The sequence below is a fragment of the Tachysurus fulvidraco genome, chromosome 1 (genome assembly GCF_022655615.1).
Source record: "Tachysurus fulvidraco isolate hzauxx_2018 chromosome 1, HZAU_PFXX_2.0, whole genome shotgun sequence".
Classification (NCBI taxonomy): domain Eukaryota; kingdom Metazoa; phylum Chordata; class Actinopteri; order Siluriformes; family Bagridae; genus Tachysurus; species Tachysurus fulvidraco.
The window spans coordinates 22,695,358-22,708,220 of record NC_062518.1 but is presented as its reverse complement, the minus strand read 5'-3'; the positions used below and the strand labels follow the sequence as shown (position 1 = coordinate 22,708,220).

Below are 12,863 nucleotides of genomic sequence, written 5' to 3'. Positions count from 1 at the left end.
AAAACAAAAAAGAAACACTATGGGATTATTTCTGATATAATATACAAATACCTGATATCTCTACCCCTTCTCTAGAATCCTCGTTTACACTCATGATCAGAAGTGTTTTAACTCTTAAGCTCTCGCGGTCCTCGGGAATTTAAATTTAATGGACTTGTGTGTCAATGATGTTATTTGTGAAAAAGCTACGTTTTGCCTTCCGGTTGGTAGTGCGAGTTGAGTGGCACGATTGATAAACTGTCCAACCCACGGTGGGTTTGTGCAAGGTGCCAGCCAATCGTCTGTAAAAGGGGGTGGGATCTATTTGGAGCAGGTACTATAGCTCTGGACCATAGCCTAATGGTCAGCGTGTTCGTCTACGAGTTCTGGCCCATAGATACTCGGGTTGGAAACCCGTGCGTGACTCTGAAAGAGTCTGTTATTATATCCGCTCAGCAGCTGTTGTTGAAAGTAAAGCAAGAGAAAGTGACAGGTTTTGTAAAAGTTTAACACCTTCGAAGGTCTCTCGATCCCTTATAACTTCATAGCCACATTTGAATGGGTGAATGTTGTTTTATTTATTTGGATTGTTTTGATGGGTTTATTAATCATACATTTAATGCTTTATTTATAATCATATTACTAACTGAATTAATGTATTGATAAATCTGTACATTTATTCATTATTCATTATTAATGTAAAAGTATCCGTATTCTAAGATTTTCGTTACGATATACATTCAATTCAATTCAAGTTTATTTGTATAGCGCTTTTTACAATAGACATTGTCTCAAAGCAGCTTTACAGAACATAAACATAGAGCAGAAGGTAAACAAAATTAATGATAAAGGAAATAACGAATAATAAAAGAAATAAGAATTAACAGAATAAAAATTCTAGATTATTATTAGATGTATATAGTTCACAGTGTGTATGTATTTATTCCCCTATGAGCAAGTCTGAGGTGACTCAGGCAGCAGTGGCAAGGAAAAACTCCCTTAAATTGGTAAAGGAAGAAACCTTGAGAGGAACCGGACTCAAGGGGGAACCCATCCTCATATGGGTGACACTGGGGGTGTGATTGTAATATATAGTCAGTTAAATGTTGTATTGGTGTAAGGTTCAAGGACTTCTGATCTCCTGAGTACAACAGAGTCTAACTGGAGATGTCTCAGGATTCTTAGAGTCGGCCTCGGCTCAGTGGACGTCCAAAGGCTTCGTCCCACAGAGGACGTTGGGAGCTGGTACAGTGTCTGGATGCCTCGGGATAGGTACAAAGAGAGAAGCAGTGGAAAGGGATTAACATATCTGCTGTCCATAAAAATGTGCTGGTCTGATGTACTGGTGCATGATATTATGGGATGTATTATGTGTACGCCTGACTAAAGAGATGAGTTTTTAATCTACATTTAAACTGGGAAAGTGTGTCTGCACCCCGAACACTATCAGGAAGACTATTCCAAAGTTTGGGAGCTATATTTATTTATTTATTTATTTATTTATTTATTTATTTATTTATTTAATTTTCTTATCTATTAATTGGTGTTTTTTCTATTATTTCTTTGTTTTCATTCACACATTTATTTCAAACATATTTATTTATTTACATGTTAATAAAATTGCATATTTTTGCATGTTTTCCTCTTTCCCCTATTCATTTATCTACAGTATATGTTTGTTTGTTTTTTCTTTGTTTGCAGTTGATATGGAAAATAGTAGTAAGTCATTGCTTCTTCCTGTCTGTGGCTCATGAAAGAGCAATGTTTTACATCTAAACTTTAGGCTTTTCTTAAATTCTAAGGTATCATGCCAGAAATACCCCAAAGTGTCATAATGATATTAAAAGTTAATAATTTTATGAGTAGTTATTGTTTTTTTTTTTTGTGATTGAGATTCCAGCATGTTCTCCCCATGCCTCGGGGGTTTCCTCTGGGTACTCCGGTTTCCTCCCCCGGTCCAAAGACATACATGGTAGGTTGATTGGCTTCTCTGTAAAATTGTCTGTAGTGTGTGAGTGCGTGAGTGAATGAGAGTGTGTGTGCCCTGCAATGGGTTGGCACTCCGTCCAGGGTGTATCCTGCCTTGATACCCGATGACGCCTGAGATAGGCACAGGCTCCCCGTGACCCGAGGTAGTTCGGATAAAAGCGGTAGAAAATGAGAGAGAGTGAGTGAGATTTAACACGTGTTTCTTTGCAGGTTTACCATGGTCTTGAGTCCTAAATAATAAGAATGTCCACTAAATCTGCAGAACTACTATAAGATGTTTACACTATAATTATCTATGACATTATTACAGTCAGTAATAATGGTCTCTTCTACAGGTCATTAAAATGAAGAGGAGGCTAAATTCAACCTTTAAGATTATCCCTAATGTTAGCTCGCTGTTGTAACAACGCCACCTGCAGTTCTCCTCTCAAGCCACCAGAGGGAACCCTCACAGAATTATTGAAGATTATTACTTTGATGTGTTTTGGATTTTCGTGTTTTTGGATATCATTATTCTACCTTAGTCTTTTAGATTTATTAGCTGTTTATTAGATTGTGTTTTTTGACATTATGGATTTGTTTGTTGTCTTTTTTTCAATAAAACCTCATCATATATAATCTAATCCTTCTCTCTCTGTGAATCTTTCACAGCTGTTAGTTCACTAGCACTTAGTTATTTATACAACACTGGTTCAATAATATTTTCTTATGCTTATGCTAATAATCCTCAAAGGTAAAGCACAGTTAGCTTTTAATGCTAACTAGACTAAAACCAATGATTAGCTAATATTAGCTAGTTATCATGAGGGGACAATTTAACTAGCTGAGATGATAACACTGACTAGCCAGAGCAGGTTAATGTTGGTCTACTAAGCAACTTTATAAACATAACATTAACTTATATTAATTGTTACATAACAAAAGCTATGATATGACAGAAAACTGCAAATTACAGTCTAAAATAAACCAAAGAAAAACCTTAATCACAAACATAACTATAACAAACTTTTCCTGCATGTTTGTGCTAATGACATCGTGCAGCTTGTAAGGACCATGTTACAGTACAAACTCATAAGATTAATATTATATTCATGAATTTATTCCTTCTGTTTCTACTAATACTCTCTCCGTCTATATCCTGTACTTGTATTTGTAAAAATAATAAATACCAATACTTTTATAGATGTGTCAAAACTACCTCTGCTAGCTTATGCAAGCATTTACACAGAACTTCCCAAAAAAAGGAAGAGACCCAATCTTACAGTAGATAAAAAGTAGACAGAATGAAAATAACAATGTTTGTGTTTATACTAATTATATGGTAATACTAACCAAGCAGAACTGCTTACATAAATTAAGCTAACAAAAATCCCCCTTATTTTTAGCATTCTGAGTTTGAATGTTTTTATGTAACACTTCCAGTTAGCCATTTCTGGTTATGTTTGTTAAGCTAGCCTGTATTTCACAAGTAATATATTGCAACTACAGTTTAACGTGTCATATGTAATGTAACACACATGTTAAATAAAGTAAAAATGAGCATGTGCTGTATATTTAAATTAATTAACTGCTTAGTGTTTCAGTGAATGTACAGTATTAAAGATCATATAATGTTATGGCCACAGAGCAAAGATCATCACACTGCTAATATCACATTAATCTCAGAAAGTCCCTATAGTTGTTATAGAACTGTGTAATATTAGTAGAAGATCCATCATAGTTTGGAAACATTCAGAAGAAACACACCATAAATCTTAAACTGCATTATCAACTTTCAATATTTGTCTGAATTATTGGATTAGTAACAGATTTAAATTAATCAATGAGATCATGCCATGAGAAGTCAATTGTAGTCTGAGAGACTGATGTCAAATTTAACATGACTACACCTCACCTCAGTAGGTGGAGCTAGATGTGGTGAGACACAGTTTAGACGGTTTCACAGAGATACTGACATTTATATCTACTGCAAGAGACACACAAAACAATCATGTTATTCTTCTTCATATTGATAATTGTCAAAAATATTGGTAAGTCATTTATATTTTATATATAACCTTTAGGTGGATTTGTACTGCTACCTAAACATGATTAATTTAGCAAAAACATATATATATATATATATATATATATATATATATATATATATATATATATATATATATATATATATATATATATACTGTATGAATGTCCTTAAGCGAAGTAAGAAATGTTTATGTTGTTGCATTGTCTTTATAGGAGGTGCTGTTGACAGCAACATTACACCAGACCAAACCATCATATCTTCAGTTGAAGGCAGCAACATCACACTGACCTGCACATATGACGAATCAGCTAATTATCTCCAATGGTATCGACAAAAACCTCAATCAGAACCAGAGTTTTTGCTGTGGATTTTTAAATCCACAGACACTAGAAGTAAACATGAGCTTGACCCACGACTATCCATCAAAAGTCGTAAAAATGAGAATAAAGTAGATCTGGAGATCTTTCCTGCTGCAGTATCAGACTCTGCTCTGTACTACTGTGCCATGGTGCCCACAGTGACACAAAACTCTAACAGACTGTACAAAAGTCAAACCTGATATTTTTTTCTCAGCAGGTGGAGCTGTTTATCTGTTTCATTCAAATAGAGTCATATACCAGTTCCTATATTTTGTTCATCTTCTTACCCAAATTGATAAAGCTTAATGTTTGAACAATTCATGAAAAACGAACTGTTTGTATTAAATGATTACTGACTTAATTCCTGGTTAAGGTTCATGCTGTTAATTCCCCTAATGTAACAAATATGTAACACAGTAACACAATGTGTAGACATACACACAGTTAGTAAACTGTGTTTATGTCTACACATTGTCTACACATATGACATTTGACAGGTTTCACTATGAAACATTGCGTGTATAAAACACTGTCAGATGTTAGCACTGGACTTTCCCTGGTTCTGCAAGACAAAAAATTAACTTTAAGGTCAGAATTAATGTGTAAATGAATAAGTATATGAGGTGCTATTTTAGTAGCACTAAGTGTCAGTAGGTAACATAACTCTGAAAACAGTCCTAATATCAGCATTTCTATATGGGAAGGTAACTATATAGGACATAGTAATAAGCTCAGAAAGCAACTATGTGTTCGGTTTTTGGTGAATTATCACAAGTACTCAGCTATATAGCATCTAGTAGCAAAGTTCTTCATCCACATAGTCATCATCTATGTTTTCAGTCTTTTGTTACAGTGTTCTTTCTCAGAGGTCTGTTTGTGTTGTGTATTAGTTCAGATCAGAATACAGCCAAGAGCTGATGGCACAAGCTAACAGATAACATGATTGCAAGCTCAGTAAATCAGCTGTCAGGAAATGGTGGGATAAAAGCAGACCCAAACACAGGGATAACAAGTTTAAAAAACAAAACAATTTATTAACAAAAGAACCAGACAAGGAACATAAATTCAGGAGCACAAGAACCAACAAAACATGATACCTAAACTGACACACAAAATACGAGGATAAATAGACATACTAATGAGTCCATTACGAACAGGTGAGTATTAACGAGGCATGTGACACAAAACACACTGCCCCCTAATGTTACAGCAGAGAATGTTCAAGCAAAAGTCCTGACACCTTCAGTTTTAACAGTATAAGTGAGGTAACAGGTAGCTAGATAAATTAGGGTGTAATGTTCACATGTCTGAAACTTACCTATGTGGAAAATGTGTAAATGTATTAAGAGTAGGTTAATTAGATTAAACTCTTCTGATCAAATTTTTTTTTAGTTTATTGTGTCTGGTGATTTAATATGTTCATATGGATATTTCCGTCTTCTATTATTTATTTGTAGGCCATACAGGATAAGCAAAAATTGGATTTGATGTGCTTATGTCACAGTAAATATTGGTATAGGATACTTTGGTCTAGACACTTTCAAAGAATACACACGGTCATGAACGCGGGAATAAAACGGACCCAAATGCAGGATAGCAATATAAACAGTGTTTAATAACAAAAAGACACGAAACATACCACAGACTAGAGAAAGGACAAAACCACAGTAGATTCCGTGCTGCACAAGGCAACGCGGCACAGTTAAATAGACAGGGTAATGACAATGGGGAAACAGGTGTGTGGAAACGGGAGGAGCAGACAAAGGCGGGGCAGACACATGACGAAGAACATAAACTTGAAAACAAAATATAATGTCAGCACATTTCTACTAGAAAGAGAAGAAAACAGTACTATGTCCCAATAAACAGCACACAGCATTAGAACTCTGATGTCTGTGGATTGTAGGTACTGGATACTCAATTTTCCAGCTGTTAAAAAAATCAGACTCATCTGAATCTATAACATAATATATCAGTGACAGAACTTATGACTTTGCATTAAAATGAAACATTACAGAGACATTAGTGTCCATTAGTCTGATAATGTAACAGAGGTGATGGAGAGCAGAGACAGATGCAAAAAAAAAGGTGTTTAAATTAAAGTGCAGACAGACAATTATACTACAACAGTGACACTTCCTTGGGTGTGGCCTTCTAGAGATTTGTAAAGCTCATGTAACCCACACAAGGTTACTGGAGTGCAACTCTCTACTCTACCTGCGGGTGGCGCATACACCCCGGGAGTTCACTTAACAACACGTTTTTTCCGGTAAAGACGTTGCTAAACGCAAACAAGGACTGGTATGTGAAATATCCTCTAAAGAACAAAAATTAAAAGGAGAATCTTGTGCTATATATTGAAATACTGTGTGTCCATTAGGATAAAAGCTGTGAGAGAGAGTTAAGCCGCATGGCAGCGAGCTTCTCAAGATACCTCCGGTAAGGATGGTAATGCTAATGAGTTTATGCTTATTGTGCAAGCACATTATGGAGCAAAACACTGTTCCTTTAAAACCAATCGGATTTATGAATCTAATTCTTGCTGTTTGATACCATATAGACACAGATTTAGATTGTTTTTGGTTGTTTAAGATGCTCATAAAATTTCGCTAATCGCGCTAGCCGCATGCTAATTAACATTTAAATGCAAGTTCTATTCGGTTGTTATGCTAGCTCAGCTAAGTTAGACACCACTGTAGCAGATATTTAATAGTGTTTACACCGCTAAAGGTGCCTTCATACTGTTTTGTTGACTTAAGTTAATATACATGTATTTAAAATAAGGGTGATTTAGTTCATTTAATTTGTGAATATACATGTTTAATATGTGTATGAGAAGCATAAGTTATCTTAGCTGTTAAAAAAGAATAAATATGTTAAAATGTTAAGATGGAAAAATAGATTTAAAAAAAAATAACCTAAATATCTGGTTTCTGAAATCCTAATATTTATTTTTGTACTGTGAGGTGGAAGTACATGAGTGACTGATTGTTGTTCATTGGAACTGACTTATGTTATGTGGTGTGATGTGTACCTATTCATTTGTATAGTGATTAGAGTATTTATAACCTTTACAATTGGTTATACATTTGATTTGACATTTGAATGGAGAAAAGTTGTTTAGATTTGAAAAGAAATGAGGCAATTGTAATTAATGCATTCTGTACTGTATGCATAGATTGTTTTTTTTTTAGAAAGGGATAGACCATCTGAATCTGACCCTAGCAGTCAGTGGCGAGCCAACCGCAGAAGCGAACGGATCAAGAGCCCGGTGTGGCCAGCTGTGGCATCTTTGGAACCAGCATCATCCTGTACCTTCAATTGTGATACAGATAAGAACACACGTAAACCTACCCGGGTAGTGAAAAGAACATACTCTAAGAAACACACACACACACATCAAGGACTTCCATGGACTCTCTTCTTTATTTGAGTTTTATTTTGATTTTATTGTGCGCTGTGCACTCAGGAAGCCGGTTTAGGTAGGCAGGGACTGTAAAGAACTGTCATTCATTTGGTATAATAATGTTTAAATTTATCTGTTTTGTGTTGTCTGTTCTCTGATGACCATTCACTATTTCAGGCTCCATGGTCGTGTCTAGAGCTTCTGATACTAGCCCAGCTTTAATTTGTTAATACTTAAATTAGGTATTAGTTACATTAACCTAAGAAAAAGGTTACACTCAGCACATATTATACAGAATCGTCACGGAGCTGTGTTCAGAAATGGCTCAACTATACAACTTACTGTACATAGTGAGATACAAACGTTGACAAAATTGTTGGTACACTTCGGTCAATGAAAGAAAAACTCAATGGTCACAGAAAACTTCAATCTGACAAAAGTAATAATGAATAAAAATTCTATGAATGTTAACCAATGAAAGTCTGACATTGCTTTTCAACCATGCTTCAACCTAATTATTTTAAAAAATAAACTCATGGAACAGGCCTAGACAAAAATTATGGTACCCCTAACTTAATATTTTGTTGCACAACCTGTTGAGGAAATCACTGCCATCAGATTCCTGTAACTGTCAATGAGACTTCTGCACCTCTCAGCAGGTATTTTGGCCCACTCCTCATGAGCAAACTGCTCCAGTCGTTTCCGGTTTGAAGGGTGTCTTTTCCAGACAGCATGTTTCAGCTCCTTCCAAAGATGCTCAATAGGATTGAGGTCAGGGCTCATAGAAGACCACTTTAGAATAGTCCAATGTTTTCCGCTTAGCCATTCTTGGGTGTTTTAGCTGTGTTTTGGGTCATTGTCCTTTTGCAAGACCCATGACCTGCGACTGAGACCAAGCTTTCTGACACTGGCCAGCACATTTCTCTCTAGAATCCTTTGATAGTCTTCAGATTTCAGATTTGTACCCTGCACAGATTCAAGACACCCTGTGCCAGATGAAGCAAAACAGTCCCAGAACATAACAGAGCCACCTCCATGTTTCACAGTAGGGACAGTGTTCTTTTCTTGATATGCTTCATTTTTCCATCTGTGAACATAGAGCTGATGTGCCTTGGCAAAAAGTTCTACTTTTGTTTCATCTGTCCATAGGACATTCTCCCAGAAGCTTTGTGGCTTGTCAACATGTAGTTTGGCATATTCCAGTCAAGCTTTTTTATGATTTGTTTTCAACAATGGTGTCCTCATTGGTCGTCTCCCATGTAGACCACTTTGGCTCAAACAACAACGGATGGTGCAATCTGACACTGATGTTCCTTGAGCATGAAGTTCATCTTGGATCTCTTTAGAAGTCTTTCTGGGCTCTTTTGTTACCATTCGGATTATCTGTCTCTTTGATTCGTCATCAATTTTCCTCCTGCGGCCACATCCAGGGAGGTTGGCTACAGTCCCATGGATCTTAAATTTCTGAATAATATGTGCAACTGTAGTCACAGGAACATCTAGCTGCTTGGAGATGGTCTTATAGCCTTTACCTTTATCATGCTTGTTTATAATTTTCTTTCTAATCTCCTGAGACAACTCTTTCCTTTGCTTCCTCTGGTCCATGTTGAGTGTGGTACACACCATGTCACCAGACAATACAGTGACTACCTGGAGCCCTATATACATATAGGCTCACTGACTGATTACAAGATTGTAGACACCTTTGATGCTAATTAATGGACACACCTTGAATTAACAGACACACCTTGAATTAACAATAATGTGTCCCTTTGGTCACATTATTTTCAGTCTTTTCTAGGGGTACCATAATTTTTGTCTAGGCCTGTTCCATGAGTTTATTTTTTTAATAATTCTGTTGGAGCATGGTTGAAAGCAATGTCTGACTTTCATTGGTTAAAATTCATAGAATTTGTATTTATTATTACTTTTGTCAGATTAAAGTTTTTTCTGTGACCATTGCGAGTTTTTCTTTCATTGACCGAAGGGTACAAACAATTTTGTCCACGTGTGTACACACCACTGATTCTCACTATAGTTACAGGTCATTAACTTTCAGCAGTTTATTAATGATATTAACTAATACAATGTGTTATACAATTAATTTATTTATATTTTAATAATTATGTCAATGTTTTGACTATTACACAAACACTTTCTGAAAGTGTTTGGAATGTTTTGATATTTATGTCACATTTTTTTTTAATATTCTTAACCACAACAGACAGCTCAGCTGATAAAATTAAATCCTTCCTCTTGTCCTCTTACCTGGCAGTTCCATCTACAACATCCTTTTACCAATATAACCATCTTCCTCCTCTGTACATGTCCAATGTCGGAAATTTTGGAAAGCCCCCCTCCAAGTGGACATATCCCAGGGGTGAATTACAGCCAAATTAATAGTCAATAATAGATAATAGTCAATAATAGTCTTTCACAATTAATGCTAAAATAATTATACTTAATACTACTTAATAATACCTAATAATTATTAATACTTAATACTTATTAATATTTAATACTAATTACTTAATTACACTTTAAACTTTGTACTTAATACTATTTGAATTTGAATAATAAGAAGACTTTCCAGACCTGGATGAGAATGAGCAAAACTCTTTATTGGTGCTGATCAGCCTCTGCTTCCATTGAGCTCAAGGAGGAAAAAACTTCTAAGTTGAAAGTATCAAAGAAAAACCCAAACAGCACATCCCCATGCCACCCAAAAAGTTCAAACACAAAAAAGCAAGCAAGCAGGAGCAAGAGCGCCCCCTCCAAAGGAATCTCCTCAATATATACCCTGGCACCTCTAGGTGCGTCTATACCTTCTTACGTCAATCCACCTGACCTGTCTGGGTTTTTTCCCTGACTCTACAGAATCGCCCCGTGACCCCCCTCATTTCCCCGAAAACAAGTCTGCCTTTTACCGAAAATCAAGTCTGGCCTTTTTTTTTTTCTGTTGCAGTACTTCTGCCTTATTATTAAAAAAAACCTGTTGTCAAAGCTGTTGTTAAAAATGTGCTCCAGAGAACTTCTTGTACGCTCCCCTGTCACGTATCACACAGAAGACACGTCCCGTGGACCAATCTCCCTTTATACAATTACAATGAGTGAGTTTTTCTCTATCTTTTTCTATGTTTTGTCAGTATATGATTTCCACTGATCATACGCCTATATACATAGATACACATGAATACGATAACCATGACATACACAAAAACCTATGTGTGAGATATCCACCTATATTAATACCTATATTAATCACATCTCTACATATAAAATGATCAGTGATGATACTCAATCACCTACAATCACCTATTGTATAAGAGTTCTGATTTAGAATATGATTGACATAAGTTTATGATCATAGGTTAGGATATGGGTTTTTTTATTACAATAACATCTGGTTCAGAATCAACTGGATCATATATTAGTGGTATTTGACTTATGATTACGTTTTATTTGATTAGTATAAGTGTACTGCACTATTACTAAGCTAAGCTTTTGCATTTTATAATATTGTTTTGCATATATGTGGAGATCTGTTTATGCTGACTTCTTAAGTTTGCTAGACTATGATCTCAGTCTGTCTTGTTTGTTCAGACTGGGCCTGCTAAAGGACAGGTTCCCTTTTTTCTTGTTTTTCTCAAATTCTGAGTACTGAGTTTTATAACTTCAATAAACCCAATAAACCACCTTATCTCTGTTAACACTTGTCTCAAGGCGTCTAACATTATATATAATATACCCCCATATGTCCTACGATCAATTGTAATAGTTCATATAATAAGAGCACATATCAAGATTTTTCCCAACACCAACCTATCTCAATCTAGACTCTCTGACCTTGTTCCCAAAACCGCCAACTTGAGCTGTCCCTCTGATGTGCTCATTCCTAATTCTGTCTATCCTCATCACTCCTAAAGAGAACCTCAATATCCTCATCTCTGCAACATCTCTCTCTACTTCATGTATTTTCCTCACTGCTACAGTCTCTAACCCATACAGCGGAGCTGCTCTCACTACTGTCTTGTACACCTATCCTTTGATTCATACTGACACTCTTCTATCACACAACACTCCTGCACCTTCTTGACCTCAGCCCACTGTATCCTCACTGTTCTATTTCCCTCCGTTTCGTTCATACACATGTATTCTGTCTTGCTACCACTGACCTTTCCATCTCTATCTTTAATCACACTTATCTGTTGTACATCCTTCACATCTTTATCTCTTTGTCTCACTTATCTCTAGAAATTCTTCGCACCTTCCCTTGTGTCTAACCAGGCATACAACTCATCGTATGCTTTCTGTTTGGCCTTTGCCACATCTCTCTTCACTCTATGCTGCAATTCCTTGTAATCCAGACTAATTTCAGACCTTTCTACATCCCACTCTCAGTTTAGCTAACTTCTTCATCGAATGCTCATGTACTTCTACGTTTCACCACCATTGCTCCTTATCTTCTTTTCTCCTTCCAGAGGACACACCTAGCCACTTCCTACCTGTCTCTCTGATCACTTTTGCTGTAGTTTCCCAGTTATCTGGAAGCGCTTTCTGAACACACAAATCCTGTCTCAGCTTCTGTTTGAATTCATCATGACATTCTTTCTTTTCAACTACCAACACTTGGTCTTCTTTTCTATCTTTCCTCTCCTCTTCTTCCTGTCCACCAGAGACATCGTACACATAACCATCCGATGCTGTCTGGCTACATTCTCTCCTTCTGCCATTTTGCTTTCTCTAATCTCTTTCAGATTGTGTCGTCTATATAGAATGTAACTATGTTCCTATCTCTTCTGTAAATAAGTGCTAAGTGGATGGAAATGGCTGTAGTTAAGACATGCATGGTAGGTTGATTGGCATCTCTGGAAAATTGTCCGTAGTGTGTGATTGCGTGAGTGAATGAGAGTGTGCGTGTGCCCTGCGATGGGTTGGCACTCCGTCCAAGGTGTATTCTGCCTTGATGCCCGATGACACCTGAGATAGGCACAGGCTAGGATAAGAACAGTTTGAATAAGCGGTAGAAAATGAATGAATGAATTTTACAGAAATAGGATTAACGTGATTAACATGTTCACAGATTAACATGTGCTCAATT

General features: G+C 36.2%; 1 long non-coding RNA gene across 1 annotated transcript; it reads left to right on the top strand.

Moving 5' to 3' along the window:
• The first annotated feature begins 6,521 nt into the window (after nt 1–6,521).
• LOC113653454 lies at nt 6,522–8,172 on the top strand. The gene is made up of 3 exons (XR_003443098.2): nt 6,522–6,657; nt 6,737–6,795; nt 7,535–8,172. It is a non-coding gene; the product is annotated as an uncharacterized LOC113653454 (long non-coding RNA).
• The last annotated feature ends 4,691 nt before the right edge of the window (nt 8,173–12,863 follow it).